Source organism: Dreissena polymorpha, chromosome 16 (assembly GCF_020536995.1).
Source record: "Dreissena polymorpha isolate Duluth1 chromosome 16, UMN_Dpol_1.0, whole genome shotgun sequence".
NCBI lineage: Eukaryota > Metazoa > Mollusca > Bivalvia > Myida > Dreissenidae > Dreissena > Dreissena polymorpha.
Genome location: NC_068370.1, coordinates 3,686,516 through 3,699,270, shown reverse-complemented (window position 1 = coordinate 3,699,270; position 12,755 = coordinate 3,686,516).

Here is a 12,755-nt window from a genome sequence, read left to right as displayed (position 1 = left end):
CGGAAAATCCCAAAGATATTTTAAGCAAACATTGTTTCATTATTTTAATCGTGTCGAGCCTAATACATTACACAAATATCAGTAACCAACCTGTTTTTCGTTTATCATACCTCTACGTCCCCGATTTTTATGAAATAATGAAAAAAAAAAGACACTAAACAACTGCATCTTTAGCGTGAAACAACATGCATTGTGTCGTATGACGTATTAATAATGACGTCACGAGTACGCGCACTTAATATTTGTAAATAATGTTTATTTGCTTTTTGAGTTGCATTATGTGTAAAAACTATATTATATCTTGGTATCAAATTGTTTGTTTTGTTAAATCTGATTCGATTTTACTAAAAATGATTACTTTATAGTTGATTCCGAGTAATATGAACATTCTTCGCCGCGCGTGACAGCTATATTTCAGCACTGCTGAAATAAAGGTAAATTTATTCCACAGTGGTTTATTTCGACAATGCACGTCTGATGATGGGATAAACATTTAACATATATGGACCGTGTTATCGTCGCTGTCGTTCTCAAACCTCGTAGCTACAAAATGCCAACTTTTCAGGAGAGAGAAAAAACCGTCTAATTTTTTTTTATAGGAAACCTCGTAGTTGCAAATAATTTTTTTATAAAAACGTTTTTGTCGAATTTGTCCAAACGAAACGACGTACCAATAGGTGAAATGGCGTCGCTACGGCTTTTCGCCGGGAAAAAAGCCAACAATCATTCTACAACATTTCGTCACGTCACGTGGCTTTTTCAAGGGCTCTGATTGGCGTAGAGCTACGAGATATAGCACAAAACACGCGCCAGACTTCATATATTCGGAAAAGACGAAAAAAATATTTTGAAAATTTTGGAGCTACGAGGTTTGAGAACGACAGCGACGATATGTGAAAATGGGGTTAAATGCATGTGCGTAAAGGGTCGTCCCAGATTAGCCTGTGCAGTAGGCGCAGGCTAATCAAGAACGACACTTTCCTCCGAAACTGATTTTTGCTAAGAAGAGACTTTCTTTAAACAGCAGAAAATATCATAAAAGCGGATCGCAACAAACAATAACCATAGGCACACTATACATTAATATCCAGGTTTTTCTCCAGGAGTTATTAAAAGGATGCCGGACCTAGACTGTGTGTGTTAGGTAAACCCACCCAAGTTGTTAGGACATTTTACGTTTGAAGATAATGATGTGTGCCCTGTGGATTATACTGTGATTATACTGTGTTCAAACTTAATATTTGACTTGTGTGCATAACAAATTATATAAACCCAAATCTTTCGCAGATAAATTGTCTTTGCATATCTTTGCATAAATACTGATACTGATAGCGTAGGACAGATTTGAAGTTGCTGAAAAAAGTGATTTATGTGGAAAGAGAGAGATGTTGATTTCCAGACTGATCTTAAAGTTTTGAAATCATATCTTACTTTTCCGATTCTGGCTTTGATATCTGCGTCAGAACTGCCTGTTAGTGACACGACGCTGCCTAGGTAAGTGAAAAGTCCACACGCTGGAGTTCATTGTCTCCCATGATTATATACTTCCGTTGTTTTTTTGCTTACGGACATGGTCTTAATCTTTTCCAGGTTAATACAGGTTCTGCAGTCCGATTATTTCTGTGGCTCAAATGACTTTACAGCAATGGATTTTTCTGTTCTTGATGACAGAGTTTCTCGATTGCAGGCTAGAGTTTAATTATGGAAAAATGATCTGAAATTCATATTTTACAAATACACGCTGACATGCATCATCCCTTAAAGCTATATAAACACGGTATAGTAATTAGTTGCCGCATGTCACATGTGAAATAAGGCATGTAAATATTCTTAAAATTATCATTCTTAAAATAACATATACGGCAACTTCAGGGCTATTGAACATCCGTGTTTGAATAACGGCATTCATTAAATATACTATCCCTCATAAAGTTGGATGTGGGATCATATATATGTATCTATGTATATGTTCACCATATGTTCCCCTATTCATTTATGCACATTTTTTATGCCTCTTGGCATGAAATTATACCAATTTAATGCAGCACATGTATTGTCCTATACCGCGAAAACTGATAAATAAATAATATTTTGATGCTTGTATTACACACATGTTAATATATCAGCATTGAAATCTAGCCATGGCTGCCATTGCAGCATGTAATCTAATTAGGGTGTACACAAACTTATTATTAAAACACGAACGTCAGGCGTCACCTGTCTACACCACGCTCAGTTTCGCGATGGTAAGCGATCTTTTGCAATGATATACAGGTATACCCAAATTACAAATATTTTGCAAAATCTGCGCAATTGCATTAAATTGCATGAACACAATACGATGTTCAACACCAAATGTCAATCCATGACTCATGTGGTTCAAGAGAAGAATTTATTAGTTATGTTCTGTTTGAGTCTACATATATTTGTATGCCCTCCCTTTGAGAAGAGGGGGTATATTCTTTTGCTGGATGTCGGTCGGTCGGTCGGTAGGTTGGTCGGATGGTCGATAGATCTGTCTGTCGGTACACCAGTTCGTTTTCGATTAATAACTCGTCAACGAATTGACCGATTGGCTTGATGGTTCAAATATGCATTGGTCTTGGACAGTAGATGACCCCTATTGAAATTGGGGTCAGTAGGTCAAAGGTCAAGGTCACTCTCCACAATAAGTGTGAAATAGTTTGCGATCAACAACTCGTCAACGAATCGATCGGTGGACTTGATATTTCACATGTGCATTAGCCTTAGACAGTAGATGACCCTATTGAACTTTTGGTCACTCGGTCAAAGGATAAGGTCACTGTCACATTTAGAGTGAAAATCGTTTCCGATCAATAACTCGTCAAAGAATTGACCGATTGGCTTGATACATCCCACGTGCTTTTGCCTTGGATAGTAGATGACCCTATTGAACTTTGGGTCACTCGGTCAAAGGATAAGGTCACTGTCACATAATGTGTGAAAATCGTTCCCGATCAATAACTCGTCAAATAATTGACCGATTGGCTTGATACTTCCCACGTGCATTTGCCCTGGACAGTAGATGACCCCAAGTTATAATACTATAATATTTCCAACCCATTTATTTTAACGATGATTTAACAGATGTGCATAATTCTGTGTCAGCTAAAAACTTATTTAAGTGGCTAAGTCACACTTATATGATAAGATTTACTCCTATGGTCAGTTTTAATGAAGAAAATCCTGTGTCACGGCCCTGTTTAAGGGGGGGGGGGGGGCATATGTCTCCGACGCAGAGCTCTTGAATATTGTGTGACCCTTGCGCATGGCCAATTTTGACCACATAGGCATGATTTGGTAGACTTGGTACAATACATATAACTATGTAAATATATATAAATGTTGTTACCCTTGAGGTTTCATAGATTTTATAAGCAATTAGCTATATAAGTCTCAATACATATTTCGACCCCTGGGGATGACCAGTTTCAAGGCATGATTTGAACAAGATTGTTAAAGGTCTGTCATGCAATTACAAAGGAAAAATATCAAACCTTGCGGTTTAATAGATTTTCAAAACGTTTTCCAAAATACACATAAAAGTGACAACTAGGGCGGGGCAAATTTGGACCCCACAGGCTTTATTTGAAGAAACTTTGGATAGGAAAACTATACAATATTACATACCGAATATCAAACCATTGACTCTTACAGATAAGAATATGTCTAAGTAATCTACTTTATACGTGTAAATAATCTACGGAGGACTAGGTCGTGGCCAGTTTGAACCCCAGGGATTGATTCGAAGAAACACAGAAAAAGACAACTTGATAATGCTTCAAACCAAATATTAAGGCCCTAATTCTTGTGGTTGTAGAGAAGATTTTTTAAGTTTTGATGTTTTAAAATTATTGTTAGCTCCAATGACCTTTATATGCAATGCACCAAAACGATTAAAAGGGTCATCCAAGGTTCATTCAAATGTTGTTTAATTAAAATCTGACCAGGGGTTATAGAGGAGAGACCCATCAGCACTTTAAGAGTTTAAGCAGGAGCAGGACAGACGGATGGAAAGAACAATTGACAATGGAATTACTATAAACATAATTTTGAAAGTGTGTTTTCCTAATGCAAAGTGAAATTTCTCTAACCGTACGTCTATATTTTAAATACAGGGCCTTTCGCATGAATTTTGACTTGAAGGTGGTCGAGGGGGTAACCAGGGAGGTTTATTTTTTGAATAAGGTACTTTTCAAGGCTAATTTTAATGCTTTAACAACTTATTTTGTTATATAAAGTTATGGAATATAACAAGTAAATCAGCACCTTTCCAAAGTCTAAAGCTTTAAACATTGGGTGAAATTCACACCAATGTTTAAGCTTTAGATTTTATAAATAAATGTCGTTTATGGAGAAGGAACGCAAACTTTGAAGATCAAAACCTTAAAAAAAAATGTATCTTAAAGTCCGACTGACATATAACCATAATAGTATTTTCTCTTTGAGTTTCACAGTAAATTCCTTATAAAATGTTAATCATATATTTAACATTTTGACTTTCACCATCACCAACACAGATAAAGAAACCATCACAATTGTCTACAACTTCGAAATTAGACTATTTTCTCTACAATAACCGTTTTCCGGAGGTCATTTACGCAACGCGTAATTTTAGCTAATTTTTTGTATGTGAGTCTACCTTCATGACCTACCGATGAAGTGTGAAATTTTCCGGTCCATTGAGTTTTGGCGAAGTTATAGGCTTTTGACTACACTATCTATAATAACCGTTCTCCGGGGGATTTTACGCAACTATTTAAGATTTTGAGCTGTTTCGACCCCCGCCCACCCCCGGTAGGGTGGAATAAAACAGTCGATCTGTCAGTCCGTCCGTCCGGTTATTCATTTTTCGGTCTTTTCAAAACGCTTTAAGATAGTGACCTAATATTTGGTGTGGGAGTCTATCTACAAGAGTTTCGTTCTGGTTCATTTTGGCGAAGTTATGGGCCTTAGACTTAGACACAGAAACTGTACGGTTCAAATTAATGACGATTAATCATATAACATCTCTACTTGCGACCAACATTATTTGTGTGGGTTTTTGTTAAAACAAATTATTAACGTCATCAATTTTCAGACCTACGACCTCCTGTATCAGTTGCCCCCATTTGCTGCTTCTCTTTCATTGGCCAATCAAAAGACGTGTTGTACATCAACCACCGATAGATGAATCATTCGGGATCACAGGGTTTCTTTTCTGATCTGTGTGTACAAGGCGATAAAAACATTGAATCTCCACTGAAGAGTAAATCAGCTCCAATCACCTTGTTCACCAGGGACACTTAAACACATCTGCTCTTTTGAATTGAGGGAAAGTGCTCTGAGGGCCCTTTCATGGGTGAAAATTTGCAGTAGGCTTATCATGAAAAAAAAATAACTCGACAGCCAGCTAGGGGGAGGCGGGCTGTTATGAATCAGTTATTTATTTGTTATTATTTACCATAACCTAATTTTTATTATTATTATTATCATCCATACACTTCTGTTGTTGTTTTGTTCATTTGGCTGTTAAGCAATTATATGCATAAGAGCTTATACATTTTGTTAATGTTGATGTTATTTGGTTAAAGTATTGGATAAAAACATAACACGGACTTTATCCGTGATTTTCAAAAAATCACAAGGTAATGCATGTGATTTATGATTGAGGGAAAGTAAATCTACAATCATAGATCGAGGAAAAGCTTCAAGTTATTGTGACAGAAATTGACACTCGATAGTCGTGTGGGGAATCCATGTACAGCTTTTTAACTTTGACTAGTAAATTAATTATTATCGTGATACACGTTATTGTTTGCTAAAGTAGTACTTGTAATGAATGTTTTTAAATTTAAAGCAATTATTTTTTGTTTTTGCATGTGGTATAAATGTTTAAAGTCATTTGCCTATACATTAAAACAAGTCCTTATCACTCATAGAACATTAAATGTATCGCATAAGTAAAGTAACCAATAACATCTATACAATCAGTTATCTGCTTGAAAAAGCAACTCAAAACTGCACGTGAACGTCTTAACAGTCAGCGGGAGCTGTAATTTTATGACCCTCTAATATATTTCGCAGCGAGTAAAGTCGAGATGTAGATGGAATATAACTTCGATCTAAACGCTTAACACATTTCTTGCTGATATATCCGGGAAGTGAGCGACATTTTAACAATTAATAAAAGTATAAAAGAGTACAAATATCTGCTAAAAATTGCTGTCTCGGCATGGACGTCACCATTTTGTTCGTCACGTGATAACTCCAACTGTTAATAGTTTTACAAATTTCATCCAAAGTAAAATAGCAGTAACGTTTTAATACTTATATTCTGGTTTGTGCTGTTTTATCTCCCGCCTTTGGCAAAGTTATGTTGTTTTGTCGTTGTCCCTCCGTCTGTCCATACGTTCTTCTATCGCCTTTCGTTTGTCCAGAACATTTTTGTGTCTGGAGCCATATCTCGGAACTGCTTGGGCCGATTTTACTGCACTATGTTATGCGTATATGTATAAGAAGATGATGCATGTCAAACGCTGTAACAATCCTTTTTTTCCAAATAACGGAATCATAGTCCTTTTTAACATTAAAACACATGTTTGTTCCGTGAGCAACATGCCTGATCCTCTTTGGCAGTTTTAATTGAAACTTGGTATGAGTGCATATATGGACAAGAGGATGATGCACGTCACATTTCAACGCAAAACATTTGTAAAAAACGGCGTAATGGATTTTTTCAAATTGAAAAGTCCCCTTTTATATAGGAGTTTTTTTTCTGTCTTGATGTGTATCTCCAAAAACAGTTATACAACTTACCACAGTTGTTCTAGATCATCTGGGTAACATGAAATACACATTGTCATAGAGAAATGGTCAATGTCAAACATTAAGGTCAAATATCACAATTTCCATTCAGTTTTCATAATAGATGTAAATATGCATCAAAGTGTACTGTTATTACAATTGTTCTCCCCTGCATGGCCGTAATTCCGGTGAGCCACCTCTTGTTTGAGATGCAATAATAAATAAGCCAATGCAACTTCCAAGGTGGCGTTAAGAACTGTATGTTTTTAAAATAGATTGAAAATACTACATGGTGAGTTTGTTTCCTTTTTTATACATACATTGTATATCGTTTTATTTAAAAACCCGGACAGTGTTGTGCGATTACAACTATATTGGGCATACACAACCCATTTGGAAACGTTAGGACATTTATAAGACAGACATGGAGTATTTAAAAGCAAATCGATGTTTTGCGCATATGTGACGACTTTATTTCCATCCAATCAAATCCCTAACGACATCAAACGATTGCTTTCTACATACAACGGATGCTGCATTCACAAACACATTGGCTTCTTGCCGATGAATAGATAATTTTCGGCATGTGCAAATACTTAAATATAGGCCCTATTTAAGCACATGTACACTTTTGTGACCCCCAGGGCTGGGTCAAATTTAATCCCAGGGGCATAATTTGAGCAAACTTTGTAGAGGACTACTATATCTTACTACGTACAAAATGTGGTAGCCCTAGGTCCTAGAGTTAAGGACAAGACTATTTTAAAAGTTTGCACAAAATAAGAAAGATATAAGCATATATAATGTTCAATTTTGTGACCCGCGGGTCAGGGTCAAATTTGACCCAAAGGGCATAATTTGAACGAACTTGGTAGAGGACTATAAGATGTTACAGCATACCAAATTTAGTAGCCATAATCCGACTGATTTTCGACAAGAAGATTTTTTAAGATTTCACAAAATAGGCGCTTTATAAGCGTTTATTCAATTTTGTGACCCACTGGGGCAGGGTCAAAGTTGACCCCAGAGGCATTATTTGAACAAATTTGGTAGAGGTTTATTAGATGTCACTACATACCAAATTTGGTAGCCCTAGGCCCAATGGTAATGGACAATGGATTTTAAAATTTTCACAAAACAGGCCCCATATAAGCGTATGTTCAGTTTTGTGACCCCCGGGCAGGGTCAAATTTGACCCAAGGGGCATAATTTGAACAAACTTGTTAGAGAACTATTAGATGTCACTACATACCAAATTTGGTAGCCCTATGCCTTATGGTTAAGGACAAGCAGATTTTTAAAGTTTTCACAAAATAGGCACTATATAAGCATATAATCAATTTTATGGCCCCCAGGGCAGGGTCAAATTTGACCCCTGGGGCATAATTTGAACAAACTAAGTAGAGGACTATACAATTTCACTACATACCAAATTGTGTAGCCCTAGGCCCGATGGTTATGGACAGGAAGATTTTTCACAAAAAAGGCCTTATAAGTTTTTGTTCAATTTTGTGACCCCCCGGGGCAGGGTCAAATTTGACCCTAGGGGCATTATTTGAATAAACTTGGAATAGAAATATAAAATGTCACTACATACAACATTTGGTAGCCCTAGGCCCAATGGTTATGGACAAGTATATTTTTAAAGTTTTCACAAAATAAGCCCTTTATAAGCATATATTCAATTGTGTGACCCCCGGGGCAGTTTCAAATTTGACCCCAGGGGCATAATTTTAACAAACTAAGAAGAGAACTATTCCATGTCACTACATACCAAATTGTGTAGCCCTAGGCCCAATGGTTATCGACGAGAAGTTTTGTAAAGTTTTCACAAAATAGACCCTATATAAGCATATGTTTAATTTTGTGACCCCCGGGGCAGGGTCAAATTCGACCCCAGGGGCATAATTTGAACAAATTTGAAAGAAGTTCATTTAAGGAACATTCCTGAGAAATTTCATCAGAATTGTACCAGTAGTTTAGGAGAAGAAGATGTTTAAAGAAAAAGTTAACGCACGGACACACGCACGCACGAAGGACACAGGATATGACATAAGCCCCGCTGGCCTCTGCATGAATTCACAATAATAATTGCATAGCAAGTCCATTTTAAGGATTTTAACTCGATAAATGTCACCACTTGTTAGCTAACCTTAAGTAGAGTACTTACAATCTGCGTTATTAATATCGTATTAACTCTAATTTACATTAAATAATAATTTTGATATATAAGGCTGTGATGAAAAACATGTATGAATTATAGCTGTAAAATATCATGAATGTTTGACAATAATTTAAAGAGATAAGTGCTTACCAACTATAAAGCACTTAACATTGTGAAATGCGTGACAAGAAAAATATACTTGTACATATCTATACAAATAACATGCATCACAATGAGTACTATAGCATACGCGCGGAGAATTCCATATTCTGATGAATTCGCATATTCCACTCCGAGAAAGCTACAAAACCGAAAGCCCAACCGCGCATTGCCTAACTAAACGTATACACTGTGTTCGTTACTTCAAATGCAAATATGCGATGACCATTCTATTTCAGTCGGTCGAACACAAGCCTTTTGATGAACAACAATTTAAGTTTTTAGACTATAAAACAGGAAATTAGGATTTTGTAAAATGTTATACATTGTATATGTTTATTATGATTTCACTTCTATTATTGTAGGGGGTTTACTCACGGCCATTCGATGGGATTTTATTCCGATCAAAGAAATATTAGATCTGCTTTTAGTAATGTATAATTCTCACAGTTGATCAATATTTCAGTAACTGTTTAGCATTCAGACGTCCAATTCAGTGATGTAAAGACTCAACAGATTTAAGTTGTAAAGTGGCGAAGGAAGTGCATGTCCACGAAAAGAATGTGAAAGTATTTTAGTGAACAGCGGTTTTTCTGACGTCAATAATTTAATCAGGTGTCTCCTGTTTACCCTTTTAAAAACGACACCAATTTATTCAAATTTACCTCTAGTACGATTACATTTAATAACGTTTACTCGATTTATTAACAAACAGTGATATCAAACCATCGCCTCTATTTTTTATCACGTGATAATGATCTTTTGAAATATTATTGTAATTACATATAGTTTTATTTCTTTAATTTCCTTAAACATGTTCGACTGCAAACGGTGAATAAAAAGTTTCAGTACGTATAACTAGCAGGGATTTTAATACCATGAAAATAATTACGAAGTGGATATCCTATCAGATCGAGACATATTCTACTTGTGAATGCAGTATATGCCATAAAAGGGACCGTCAACCGCAATTGACGAAAAAAGAAAAGTTCTAAAATACCGTATTTTTTTTTACATTTTTTAGTTTATATTGATTAAAATATCACGACTGGTATATTACATTACTTGAAAAAAAGTTCATATTTTTAGTATATTCGGTAATAAAATTTCGCGATGTAAAATACAACGTACATCGCGAAAATAGGTGACATAACGATATACACACCAAAAATATCGCGAGTAGATTGATCATTTTGTATATAAAATATACACAATTCACTACCCAAGCACAATTTTCATTCCTAGGTTTACCACGTGACGATGATGATCAATCTATTTGCGTTATTTATAGTTAACTAAAATATGAAAACTTAACAACTTTTTTCAAGTAATGTAATATACCAGTCGTAATATTTTAATCAATATAAACTAATTATTGTAAAAAGTACGGTACATGTATTTCAGAACTTTTCTTTTTTCGTCAATCGAGGCTGACGGTCCCTTTAACGCGTATGGAGATAATGGCTGAAAGTCAGCTTTGGAGTCTAAAGTCACATGCCTCTACTGTGGTAATACTGATTAATTCAAGATGAAGGTGGTTTAGTATAGTAAATATGTTCAAACTGGATTTCTTATTTAAATTACATTTGTATTTACAGTGCAATGTTTTTGGGCTAGCACCCTCTGCCCATCCCCACCCCCACCCCCAATCCACGCCCTCAGCATCGCCGGTAACTCAAGGGTCTGAATCCATCTATGAATGTTTTTAACGCAAAATACTTTTAAATCTTTTTAACAGTTTGAGATTGTTTGTGTCAATTGCCAAATGGAAAAGAACCCCATATTTTTGTGTGCAATATTTTCACGAATTTATGCTGAAACAACTCTAAATCTCAAAATAAATCGGTTTCAATAAAAGTATTTAAAAAAAAAACTCCGTTGTTCAGAATGTCTTTAATAACTCTATCATTTGATCGACGAATGTTGTTAGAGGTCGAGGATAGTTAAGACGAATATAAAATAATTAATTATGTCTAGTTTTAAATGAGTCATCGATAAAAACTGGTAGTATAGTTAGTAAATATTTTCAGTTTTTGGGCAAGCTGGGGATAACACGCATCCTCTGCCCCCCACCCCTCCCCACAACCCACCCCGCATCGCCGGTAAATCAAGGGCCTGTATCCATCTATGAATATTTTTCATACCTTTTACTCTTTTTAACAGTTTGAGATAGTTTGTGTCAATTGTCACCTGGAAACGAACCCCTTATTTTTGTGTGCAATATTTTCACGAATTTATGCTGAAACAACTCTAAATGTCCAAATAAATCGGTTTCAATTAAAGTAAAAAGAAACTCCGTTGTTCATAATGTCTTTAATAACTTTACTTTTATTTCAGAAGTTATGGTTCGCATCTTGACAACACTCACTCGCACAATCGTCATACGCACACTTACACACGCGAATGCAAATTACACAAATATTCAGTAAACAAAAACGCAGACACGCGCACGAACATATACATGTACACATGCATGCAAGTATAAACACGCCAGTATCGCGCACTTAAAAAGTGGGTTAACGTTCAAGAGTCCGTAGTTTTTCAGTTTTCATATTCTTAACGAATACATCTCTCTGCGGAATGCACTGTAAGTAAAGCATGCTTGTACGCTTATAGTGTTGTTTCGACAAATGTTGTGTACCTCTCGGAAATTTTCGGACATGTGCCAGATGTGTTTCCCTGTATATAATTTGCGCTGAAACTTTTCTTATTGGTTTCTTGTAATATGATAACGCAGTGATTACACATACAGATTAACGAGACCGTAAAAAGCCACCTATGTTCAGTACCAAAAAGTCAAATGAGCAGAATGTCAATAAATATTTCATGATTGCAGTAAGCAATCAAATACGCTGAAAGCACTTGTCAATTTAATGCAAAATTGCATAGTGATCATGAAAGGACTGAATGTTAGCATTAAGAAACGTGAACGATCAATTGTTTGGACTGGTGGATAAACCAATCCATATTTCTATGCCGAATTAATGATATAAAAAAATGTTTTTTTGTAGATCAATAAAAAGTAAACGGTGTAATATAATATTTTAACTACACTGTGACTCTAAATACATGGGTTATGAATTTAAGGCGTGTTGTCGTCTCCAAAAAGTGTTTCGATTATTGTCGCTGTCTCTATATATATCGTGGTATTGGATATAGAGTGAGCAGATCATATGCAGAAAAAACTGCACATAACGCTAAATCAAGCGCAATAATATTTATTATGTTCATCCAAAGCATACTGATTTCTGAATGCGCACGTTATCTCGCGTAATTTCAACAGACAGCTTGCTTGCCTATTTCTATCAAAATTATTATGTGATACAAATCCAAAATAAAAAAAATGTATTGCAAAAAGTTTTTTTTTTTTGCAAAACAAGTAAGCTTCGCCCGACATATTACAATCATATCAAGCATTACCTTCTATTCTCTTCATATAATTTGGATTAAAATGTATCGTAACTTTATACACGTATTCCTTTTTAAATCCAAACAAATTCTTGTTTCGACAGCTTTTGAAGCAATACACATGGTCTTTAATATTAGGTACAGTCGAACACAACACTAGTCAATATATCAGATGATTTAGTTCAAATTTAACAATATATCGATGTTTCATAAATGC